At 34.9% G+C, this 12,679-nt stretch overlaps 1 protein-coding gene and 1 non-coding gene across 3 annotated transcripts in view; one reads left to right on the forward strand and one right to left on the reverse strand.

Annotated features, from left to right (window-relative positions):
* Nucleotides 1-12,679, reverse strand: part of BMPR2 (bone morphogenetic protein receptor type 2) — a 198,096-nt gene that overhangs the window by 72,323 nt on the left and 113,094 nt on the right. The gene's annotated exons all lie outside the window — the stretch shown is intronic.
* LOC144306312 (U6atac minor spliceosomal RNA) lies at nucleotides 10,943-11,063 on the forward strand. Its single transcript, XR_013373381.1, has one exon. It is a non-coding gene; the product is annotated as a U6atac minor spliceosomal RNA (small nuclear RNA).

Consider the following 12,679-nt stretch of genomic DNA (forward strand, 5'->3'; position numbering starts at 1 on the left):
TCCCTCTGCCTGTGTCTCTGCCTCTCTCTGTGTGTCTCTCATGAATAAAGAAATAAAATCTTAAAAAAAAAAAAAAAAAGAGTCAAATGCCATGTATCAACCTTGACTGAATTCTGTTTTGGAAAAAAGTGTTAAGAGTCATTATGGGAAAGGCTCGGCTTGGACTGGATTATTGGCTAATATCATGAATTATTATTAACTTTCTTGGATTTGATATTTTGTTATTTGTCTTCTATTTCTAAGAGATGCATGTGATATTTGTAGTTTACTTTCAAATGGTTCGACAATAGCAACAATAAAAATAGGTATCGATCCATTCATCTAACCATCCAGAAAGGAAAACATAAGGGAGAATGCAAAATTGAAAAATGTTAATAATTATTGAATCTACATGGAAATATGAGATTAATTCTGTCTTAGATTTTTTTCTCTGCACACAGAAATTTTTTTTTTCATATGAAAAAACAGGAACTTAAAAAAAAAGAATTGTGGTCACTATTGTCAAAAATTTGGAAGTGAAAAGAAAATAAAAACTGAACACTGAGGGGAAAGAATAAAAACTGTCAAAAGTCTAAACACACTATTACTTATTATTGGATGCTCCTCAATATTGTATTCAGAGGTTTTAATATGTAATTATAAATATTTAACCATGTGCATATTCATTATCTATTGTTACATAACCAACTACCTAAAACTTATTGACTTAATACAGACTTATTATCTCAGTTTCTGGGTATCTCAGGAATCCAGTCCCTGCTTAACTGTGTGCTCTGCTTCAGGATTTTTCACAAGGCTGCAGTCAAGGTTTAGGTCAATGCCAAGGTTATTTCAACATTTAAATGGGGAAGTATCTAAGCTCACTCAGTGGGTGTTAGTAGGATTCAGTTCCTTACGGGTTGTTGGGCTTTAGTTCCTTTTTGGCTGTTGGCAGAAAGCAGACCTTAATTCATTGACAAGCAGCCCTCTTCATCAGAGCAAGTACACAAGAAGAGCCAGAGAGAGTATACTAGTAAGATATAAGTTACAGTCTTTTAAAACCTAATTACAAAAGTGATATTCTATCACCTTTACCATATTCTTTGAGAATCAAATCACTAAATCTTGCCTATATTCAGGGAGACAGGATTATATAGAAGTGGGAATACCAGGAGGCAGGGATCACTGGGAGCCAGTCAGAAGCTGCCTACCACAATATATAGGTATCTTCCACTTTTTGAAAGTTTGAATTATACCATTTTGCTTTTATGAAAGACATTAGTACCTGTTTTCACTAGTTAAATTAAATCTGAAGAGGATTTTTGTTTTGTAAAAAGATGACAAAAAGTGAAAATATAATTCAGCATTTTCCATTAGAGAGACAGCATTCAATCTGAGCAGCAAAAGTGGTACCACCAAAAGTTCCTTCTTCAGGAAATACACTCAGTGTCTTAACATCAAGCTGCCATAGCTCTGAACTGTGTTTGTGAGCATCTGTTCTTTATCTCAATTTATTCTGCGCATCCATTATCAAGATGTACCCTAAAATACTAGAAAAGCCTAGGAGATGTTATTTTTAGGGTCTTAGAATGTTCAAAAATTTTTCCATATAAATTAATGGTTCTTTGCTTTACACCATTTCAGATTACAAAAGTTTCATAAGAATGCTCTACTTTCAGAAAGTGTGAAAACCTATAAATACATTTGATTCTCACTATGGTAGTTATGTTATATAAAGTCATTGCAAACACTGAACCAATGCTCCTATGGGAAATAAAGGGTTAGGTTCCTGTCAGTCTCTAGTCAAATCATATTCACCAATCTCATCAATAATAATCTTCTCTTACATGTGTTTCTGTTTAAAGACGTTTTATTTAAGGGCACCTGGGTGACTCAGAAGTTCAATGTGTCTGCCTTTGGTTGAGGGTATGATCCCGGGGTTCTGGGATCAAGTCCCACATCAGGCTCCTCACAAAAAGCCTGGTACTTCCTCTGCTTCTCTCTCGCTCTCTGTGTCTCTCATTAAATAAATAAATAAATAAATAAATAAATAAATAAATAAATAAATAAATAAAATCTTTAAAAAAATAAAGATGTTTTATTTAATATACTGTATATTGCTGATTCATTAACATTGAACTCGCAGCTGATAAAACTATAACTCAGGCCTGAAAGAAGCTTCCTAACACATGTATTTTTTCTGCAAGTTCATCACAGCCTTCATTGAAGACTGACTATATTTTATTCATTGCTAAAAACCTTGAAAAGTGTACACTTGGGAAAAATAAAACAGAATCATTCACTGTTTCAGTAATAACTTATTATAACTTTTTTTTTTAGTGGGGGATGGAGTTAATGAAAGATGTAGAAAAGATTATCTTTGTTCTATTTCTCAACTGGAAGGACAAAAAACAAAAAACAAAAAACAAAAAACCTGAATCCACTTCATGAGAAACTCAATAACAATCCTTTCTTCAAATAAAAAAAAAAAAAAATCACAGAATATAGGCTCTCATATAGTAAATAAAAATGAAGGGAAAAATGTCCTTAATAGTAAAAAGAAAATTAAATGAGGGATGATATTTCTAACAGTTGGTTTTTAAAAAGTTCTCTCCTAATAATATTTATTAAATGTTTTGTATATGCTAGTCACTTTACATGCACTGTTTTGTTTAATCTATATAACAATCATATAAAATAGATAGTATTACTTTGTATATGAGACACTTAATATATAAAGAGGCTAACTAACCTGTTCAATGATATGTTTAGCAAGTAGAACAGCAAATTTCTAACTCAAGCACCAAGACTGAGGGCTGACACTTTTTTTTTTTTTTTTTAAGATTTTATTTTATTTATTCATGAGAGACACAGAGCAAGAGAGAGAGGCAGAGACACAGGCAGAGGGAGGAGCAGGCTCCATGCAGGGAGCCCGACGTGGGACTCAATCACAGGTCTCCAAGATCACAACCCGGGCCGAAGGCAGTGCCAAACGCTGAGCCACCTGGGCTGCCCCCTTTTTTGTTTTTTAAGATTTTATTTATTTATTAGAGAGAGAAAGAAAGAGAGCACAAGTGGAGGGAAGGGGCAGACAGAGAAACAGACTCCCCAATGAGCAGGAAGCCCAGTGACAGGGGGCTTGATCCCTGGACCCTGGGATCGTGACCTGAGCTGAAGGCAGACCCAGGCGCCCCTGAGAGACAACACACCTTTTTTTTCAAGTTTGTTTGAGAAAGACAGTAAGCAACCATAGAGAGAGAGGGAGAAGCAGGCTCCTTGCTGAGCAGGAAGTCCGACATAGGGCTCAATCCCAGAGATCGTGACCTAAACTGAAGGCAGACACTTAACCAACTGAGCCACACAGGTACCCTGAGAGCCAGTGCTTCTAATCATTATACTATATACCTCCCAAAGAATCAAGTGAATATTTTTGAAACATTACACTTCCCTCCCTTAGATGATTCTATTTTTTTAAGCAGCTGATTAGGTTAATTTTTTTTTTTATTTTTTATTTTTTTTTTTATTTTATTTTTTTTTTATTTATTTATGACAGGCACACAGTGAGAGAGAGAGAGGCAGAGACACAGGCAGAGGGAGAAGCAGGCTCCATGCACCGGGAGCCCGATGTGGGATTTGATCCCGGGTCTCCAGGATCGCGCCCTGGGCCAAAGGCAGGCGCCAAACCTCTGCGCCACCCAGGGATCCCTGATTAGGTTAATTTCATACTATGGCTAGACTATAAAGTGCTTAAAATTATTTTTAATTTTTCATTGCAATTTTATTTATTTTTTAAATTTTATTTAAATCTAATTAATTAGGGGCACCTGGGTGGCTGAGTGGTTGAGTGCCGGCCTTTGGCTCAGGTCATGATCCCAGGATCCTGGGATCGAGTTCCACATCGGGCTCCCCAGAGGGCGCCTGCTTCTCCCTCAGCCTGTCTCTGCCTCTCGCTCTGTGTCTCTCATGAATAAATACATAAAATCTTTTAAAAAATACAAATAAATCTAATTAACATATAATGTATTGTCTGTTTCAGAGGTAGAAGTCAGTGATTCATCAGTCTTATAATACTATAATGTACTTCTTAAAAAAGAGAATCTGAAAAGAGCTTATAACAGTATTTAAGTTGTCAGTGCATTTCCAACCAAAGCTGTATCTGTTCAATTATTATTAAACATTATTTATCAAAAAGAAAAGAAATAACAAGTTTTGGCAAGGATGTGGAAAATGGGAACCCTTGTGCAGTGTTGGTAAGAATGTAAATTGGAAACTATGGAAAACAGTATGAAGGTACCTTAAAAAATTAAAAATAGAACTACTATATAATCCAGCAATTCCACTTTGGATATTTATCTAAAAACATAAACACTAATTCAAAAAGATATATGCATCCCATGTTCATTGCAGCATTATTTAAATAGCCAAGATTTGGAAACAATCTAAGTGTCTATCAGTGAATGAATATGTGTATGTATGTGTATATAGCAATATTATTCAGCCATTAAAAAAAGGAGGAAATCTTGCCATTTACAACAACATAGATGGATCCAAGGGCATTAAGCTAAGTGAAATAAGTCAGACAGAGAGAGTCAAGTACCATATAATTTCACTTACATGCAGAATATAAAAAAATAAAATAAAAAAACAAAAAACACCCAAGCTCATAGATAACAAAGAATAGATTGCTGGTAGCCAGAGGAGAGGTTTGGGTCAAAGTGGTAAAGGGGGTCAAAAGGTACAAACTTCCAGTTATAAAAATAAACAAGTCATAGGGATAAAATGTACAGCATGGTGACTATAGTTAATAATACTATATTGCATATTCGAAAGTTGGTAAGAGTAAAATCTTAAAAGTTCTCACCACAAGAACAAAAAATTGTGTAACTATGCACAATCATAGATTAACTAGACTTACTATGGTGATCATTTTGCAATACATACAAATAGCAACTCGTTATACTGAACACCTGAAACCAATATAATGTTACATGTCAATTACACCTCAATTAAAAAAACCCAACATACTGTTATGAAGACAGTTGCTATTCAAATCACTAGTTTCATCTTTTTTTTTTTAATAAATGGAATTTTCTTTTTTCTTTTTTTATTTATTCATGAGAAACAGAGAGAGAGAGGGGCGGTGGGGAGGGAGAGAAAGAGGCAGAGACATAGGCAAAGGGAGAAGCAGGCTCCATGCAGGGAGCCTGACATAGGGACTCGATCCCGGGACTCCAGGATCATGCCCTGGGCCAAAGGCAGGCGCCAAACCGCTGACCCAACCAGGGATTCCTCATCTTAGTTTTGAACATACTTGAAGTGTCTTCATGTATTTGTGACTCTACATTTTATGGTACGTTGGCATATGAAACCACTAAATATATATTAGATGGATAATCAGCTTTGCTTTAAGAACAAACATATGCAGAAAATTCCCAGTAAACAGAGAGATACTACAGAAAATGAGAAAGTTAAGGCAGGTACAGAGGAACATACATGGAACTGGAAATAAAAGATAAGAAGAATTATAGATGTTAAAATAAAGACATGAAAATTATTTCTTACTTCTAGATTCAAAATTGTCTAGTATTTCAGAAGACATTTATTTTTAAATACCAGTCAATTCTACTATTAATGCTTGGGTCTTACATTTTATAGACAAAAAGCTTCCATTGAGTTTGTCAGGAAAGTCAGGTTAGTAAACAGGTCTTGCTTGTTCATCAGGACAATCAAGTAATATAAATTTTTAAAACACCAACATAGGGAAGCCTGGGTGGCTCAGCAGTTAAGTGCCTGCCTTTGGCCCGGGGCGTGATCCCATGGTCCCAGGATCAAGTCCCATATTGGGCTCCCTGCATGGACCCCTGCTTCTCTCATTACCTGTGTCTCTGCCTCTCTCTCTCTCTCTCTCTCTTTCTCTCTCTGTCTTTCATGAATAAATAAATAAAATCTTTAAAAACAAAAAAACCCACCAACATGAAGAGGGATTATTTTTTATGAGAGAATAAGGACAAAATATGTAGGTATGGATTTGGATTGATATTCAATAGGAGCAGAGCTAGCAAAATTTTAGAATGAAAACTGTGATCAACACAATAGAACGTGTAAATAAAATCTTGTTACTATTGCATTAAAGAATTTATATTTTCTAAAGGATACATGCTTCTCTTGCACCATCTCTTCTCCACTAATATTTTTAATAAGATCAAATATACTTTGTTTCTTGCTAATATGCTTCATGAAGTACTAAGCAAAACTTCCAGCCATCCTTATTTCCCCTTTTGTGTCTATTCAATCACTTTAATGCTGTCATTGAAGCAATAAAAACTGAAAAATCATTATAAATTTACAACAGCTAAAAACCTATCTGTGGCCCTATGCCATATGTCAGTTTCTTTGAATGTAGGCTTTCTTTTCTATTTTCTAGCTTGATGTGAGATAAAGACATTTACTGCCAGACACTGAAGTTAGAATTTCTAATCTTAACAGCACAGCATAAATTAGAATGTGATTTCTTATTTTTTAGAATGTGATTTCTTAAACTTAGCTTTATTCAATCTTTGTTTCTCAACAATTTGATCCAACAATCAAAGTAATGAATGATGTAAATTGAAGAAAATAAAAAGCATTCTACATTTTTATACTGACTTTCACCTAGGAACCTCCAACACCAAATACAATGACTTAAGTCTATTTAATTTCTTATTAAATGACAAATTTTTGTCTGCTTTTCTACTAACCTAATTACTTTGTTTACTTTATAGTTAGGGAAGTTAATTATATTAATTCCAGAAACCTTAACAAGAAACTGTTCTAAAATAAGTATTCAAACCTTGCAATAATTATACTCTTCTTTTAAGCTCTGGGAATTTATAAACACATAAGCATGAAATAAAGGCATAAGAAAGTAAAATACTATAAATATAAATTCATTTAAAGACTGATTTTCTTTTTTTTTTTTTTTTTTAAGATTTTACTTATTTATTCATGATAGTCACACACAGAGAGAGAGAGAGAGAGAGAGAGAGAGAGAGAGAGAGGCAGAGACATAGGCAGAGGGAGAAGCAGGCTCCATGCAGGGAGCCCGACATGGGATTTGATCCCGGGTCTCCAGGATCGTGCCCTGGGCCAAAGGCAGGTGCTAAACCGCTGTGCCACCCAGGGATCCCAAGACTGATTTTCTTTTTAAACAGAACTGCAAATTCTCTTATGGTTCGAAGGGACTCAGAATAATATAGTTCACTTTTCTAAAGTGTCAGACTTCTGGTTTTAGGTTGTAGATGGACATGTGTTAGTGAGTTAGTTTTCCTTCTTTTGTCTAATTACAAAAGAAAAAAAAACCTCAACCTCAACTTGGTGACAGTGTATCTCTACTATCTTTCAGAGAAAGTATGCTTCAAGTTTCAGACAATTTGGCAAGCCACAATATCTAATTAGCTAATATGCATATATTGAAATATATATGAAATATATATATATATATATGTATATGTATGTATGTATGGCTTAGTTTTCATTTTATTTACTTTTAAATAAAGAATTTTGGGGCAGCCCGGGTGGCTCAGCAGTTTAGTGCCACCCTCAGCCCAGGGCATGATCCTGGAGATCCAGGATCAAATCCCATATCAGGCTTCCTGCATGGAGCCTGCTTCTCCCTCTTCCTGTGTCTCTCCCTCCCTCTCTCTCTCTCTCTCTCTCTCTCTTTTTCTCTCATGAATAAATAAAATCTTAAACAAAAAAAGAATTTTTAAAGTTACCTCTACTTATTTTTTTTAAAGATTTTATTATTTATTCATGAGAATACACAGAGAGAAGACAGAGAGAGAGGCAGAGGCACAGGCAGAGGGAGAAGCAGGATCCATGCAGGGAGCCCGACATGGGACTCGATCCGGGGTCTCCAGGGTCACGCCCTGGGATGAAGGCAGACACTAAACCGCTGAGCCACCCGGGCTGCCCAAGTTACTTCTACTTATGACATTGGCTTTCCATTTACAGTAGTGATAGAAAGTTTCTCTTTAAAGCATGTATAATTTTAATGAGATAACTTGAAGAAAATATTAAGTAATATGTCATATGAATATAGAAAACATAATATTCAGTGGTACACAGATATGGTGAAAGAATCATAAAGAGTTCTTCACTTTTAGAAAATGCAATCAATTATTTTCAAAATAATCTTTTCTCTCCTCCTTCCAAATGAATGAGCAAACATATATAAACTGGCCCCCTGTTTGAGTATAAGAGTAATGATTAATAACAACTGATTATAAAGAGTAATGGTTAAAACCAACAGAAAGTAATGGTTAACAACACATACTCTGGAGTCAAAACACCTACATTTGAATCTTGGCTCTAACTCTCATTAGCTGTGTGACGTGGTAAGTTATGTATCTGCGCCTCAGTGTTCTCATGTAAAATAAAAATATAACAGTAATCATTTCATACATTTCTGTAAGGGGTAACTGTAAAGGTTTAATGCATAGACAGCACTTAGAACAACGTCTAATACATAGGGAATATTTTAAAATGTTTAGCTAGTTTTGGTTAATGTTAAATTATGTTATGTTAAATGTTAAATGTTAAATGCCCAAATTCCCTTTATATTTTTATTGTAAAGAGACTGCTCAGTCTAATAAGTCCATAATCTGATAAAATGAATTAAAATTTCACTAGTATTAAATTCACTAGTATTACATTTGTCTTATCTGGAATAATATTCTCTAAGAATCTTAAATTTACTGCAAGTATTTTATGAGGCAAAACTCATTAAATAAATATCTCACACTAGTATCTGAAGGGAAATAGAACTAAGAATACCATATATTGATGAGGGTAGAAAGGACAGTGCCTATAAAAGCTAACATATATACTACATACAACAGAAGGAGGGTTTCCTAAGCAAAAAATTCAGGGCTTCAGAAAATAAGATATCAAGGGAAGAAAAGTACCTAATCTTCCTTAATTCCTAATTGTGTCTAGTTTTACTTATAATCAAGTACTGAACAGGAATATTACCTTTGGCTTGTATTTTTTAAGGTTCCCATACAATGAAAATAGTTAAATATGGAACCTATCCCCTTGAAAAAAAGGACAAACAACTGAAACACAGACTCACCACTAGAAGAAAAAAATCTTTGAAAAAATAATTCAGGCACAAAGACCTAGAATAGGAGTTATCAACCCCATACCCCATAATCTGATCTCTAGCCAATTTTTTCCTTAGAGAATTCTCTCACAATGAGTTTCTGGTTGAACACACACTCTGGGCCTCCAATGCCAAACTCAGATCTGAACCTCAGATTATGGATTATGGCAAAATAATTGGCATAGATTTCTAAATATCAAAAGTTCTTTTTCCTTTCCTTCAAAAAATGGTAATAATGCTTCCTAATGGAGGAACATGCACAACATTTAAACCATACCTCTGATGCTGGGATTGGAGGAAATTTTTTTTGTTTTTGTTTTTTGAGAATAGAGAGCTGGTGTCCTCACTGACCAGAAATCACTGGTGATCTATTGGAACAGAACTTTAATATGTAACTGCTGATATTTAATTATTTTAAAACAGACATTTCAAAAAAAATAAAACAGACATTTAATTTATGTCTCAACAAAAGCATCAGCGGACTTCTCATCCTACTAAATTTTTTAGCAAAACAGCCAGAAGTCGACCGAGATCTCATTAATTTGGACCATATCTCATTGCCTCAAAAACCAGGCAGTTTTATAGATTACACAAAATTTGCAATATGTAAGAAAAATTTTAAGAACTAGAGGTAAGTGGAATAACCTTTCTCCACTCCCCTAACTCCACATCAAAATAATCTTTAAATGATTATAATGTAAGACTCTGTGGCTCAGCAAAATTAAAGATATTCACTTATGATCATAGATTGGTCATATTTTCTCTGACAACTCCTCCCATTTTATTCTTAAAGATCCACTGTCATATGCTTTAGTTTCTATCACTAACTACCTGATGGCCTTCAGCCTCAACTGAGGTTGATTAAAAAAACAACGCAGCTTTTTCTCAGGGAAGAGCTATATTTTGTTATTCTCAGTCATCCATATATTCCTTCATTGCCACGGAGTCTAACCCTACTCAATGTATGGGGTATAGCTGTAAGAACTCAAGAAAAAGTGGTTCTGGGTGTTGTGTAAACACATACTTAATAAGATATAATTCCAGTAACAGTAATGAATAGTTTGAGGTCAGGAAGTAAACTGTTCAGCTGAAAACAATTGAGAGAGAAATGACTAGGCTAAAGAGAACATAAAGTACCTTCTGCTGTTTCCCTAGAATATAACCTTTAAAAAAGCCATAACCTACTTGTGCATCATTTTCTTTACCAGTATTAATATATGCTACAATTGTACTTTTTGAGTAAAGTATCTCTGAAAATGAGATATGTAACAGCATCTACATAGGGAAAAATTTTCTAAATTCCTGCATTATTTTGAAAATTCAAATTTGATGCTTCTTTTTTGGGAAGGAAAAGAGAATAGGAACAATTATGGCTTTTTTTGTATTTCACCATAATGAAATCTAAAATAAGGGAGTTAATAATTGTTCTGCATTTGTCTGCACTTGCTATCCCATGAACTATTTGTCCTTTTAATTGAAAGTAGCAACCAACTTTCAATAAATACTGTCCATTAGTGAGTGAATCCACGGATTTCAACTTTTGCCAGATTACAAATGACAATAAATCCTATTCCTTTCAAGCATTTGAAAACATTTCAGAATTTATATATTACCATATATCTATTCATTAAATTATTCATTTAACAAACATTTATTGCACTCCTACCACTACATACCTGACACGGTATTAGACATTGTTGAGACAAAAGAGCATTTAAAAAAGTCCCTATCAAAAAAAATAAAAAATAAAAAATAAAAATAAAAATAAAAATAAAAATAAAAAAGTCCCTATCACCAAAGACTTTAGAATCTTGTATAAGAGTGTTGTATGAAAGGAGAGATTAGCACTACCCTTACAAGGATGTAAGAGGCCCTCAGGCCTGACAACGCACACATGGTTAAGGCATTACCACCTACTTCAGGCATCTATCATTTTTGATTTCACTTACATGTGGAAAATAAAAAACAAAACAAATGAATAAACACACAAAAAAATAATCAGACCTACAAATACAGAGAACGAACTGATGGTTGCAAGAGGAAAGGGTAGGGAGATGGGCAAAAATGGGTTAAGGAGAGTGAGAGGTACAGGCTTCTAATTATGGAATGATAAAGTCATGGGAATAAAAGGTGCAGCATAAGGAATATAGTTAATGACACTGTAATAATGTTGTATGGTGACAGATGGTAGCTACACTTGTGGTGAACATACCATAAAATAAAGAGATATTGAATCACTTTATCATGCACCTAAAACATAACATTGTGTGTCAACTATACTCTCATAAAAAAGTTTTTTAGGGACACCTGGGTGGCTCAGCAGTTTAGAGTCTGCCTTCGCCCAGGGCGTGATTCTGGAGTCCCGGGCTGGGGTCCCGTGTCAGGTTCCCTGCATGGACGCTGCTGCTCCCTCAACCTGCCTCTCTCTCTCTGTCTCATGAATAAATAAATAAAGTCTTTAAAAAAAAAATTTTTTTTTAAGAATCTAGTAGGGGGTACCTGGGTGGCTCAATCAGTTAAAGTCTCTGCCTTCAGCTCAGGTCATGATCTCAGGTCCAGGCATAGAGCCCCACATCAGGCACGTTGCTCAACAGGGAGTCTGCTTATCCTTCTGCCCCTCCCCACCTCATGCTCTCTTGCATGCTAGCTCTCTCTGAAAAAATGAAAAATAATTTTTTAAAATAATTTAATAGAAAAGACAAAGACAACTGAAAAATATGTGAAAATTTAGGTATGATGCCTGCAACTTAATTGCAAAAGGTTCAGAAAAAATTAGTGATCAGCATATATATATATAGAGAGAGAGATTAATAAGGCAAATACAGCAAAATGTTAAGAACTGGTAAATCTGTGGATAAAAGGTATATGGAAGCTTTTTTTTATGTTTGAAATAATTTAAAACATTTTTTTGTTGGGGGCCCAAAATATTAACACCTGACATTGATTGTCAATACAATAATAGGCAAAAAGTTTTATTTTTTTTTTAAAGATTTTATTTATTTATTCATGAGCAACACAGCAGAGAGGAGAGACAGAAAGAGGCAGAGACACAGGCAGAGGGAGAAGCAGGCTCCATGCAGGGAGCCCGACGTGGGACTCGATCCCAGGTCTCCAGGATCAGGCCCTGGGCTGAAGGCGGCGCTAAACCCCTGAGCCACCCGGGCTGCCCGGCAAAAAGTTTTAAAAAAGATAAGCTGCAAGTTGAATCTCCTAAAGACAACCACTTTAATGACCATTCAACCTGAGTAGCATAGTTACTCAATAGGACAAAAGGGTTTGTTTTTTACTAAACTACCCAAATACTAAGGACACATCTTCAAAGAGTTTATACATGTGACAGCACTTTGAAGTTATAAAACAATATGTAAATGCAAAGCTTTATTTATTTTTATTTTTTTATTTTTATTTTTATTTTTTTTATTAAAGATTTTATTTATTTATTCATGAGAGACACAGAGAGAATGAGAGACAGACACAGGCAGAGGGAGAAGCAAGCTCCATGCAGGGAGCCCGACATGGGACTCGATCCTAGGTCTCCAGGATCACACCCTGGCCCAA

Source organism: Canis aureus, chromosome 36 (genome assembly GCF_053574225.1).
Source record: "Canis aureus isolate CA01 chromosome 36, VMU_Caureus_v.1.0, whole genome shotgun sequence".
In the NCBI taxonomy this organism is placed as follows: domain Eukaryota; kingdom Metazoa; phylum Chordata; class Mammalia; order Carnivora; family Canidae; genus Canis; species Canis aureus.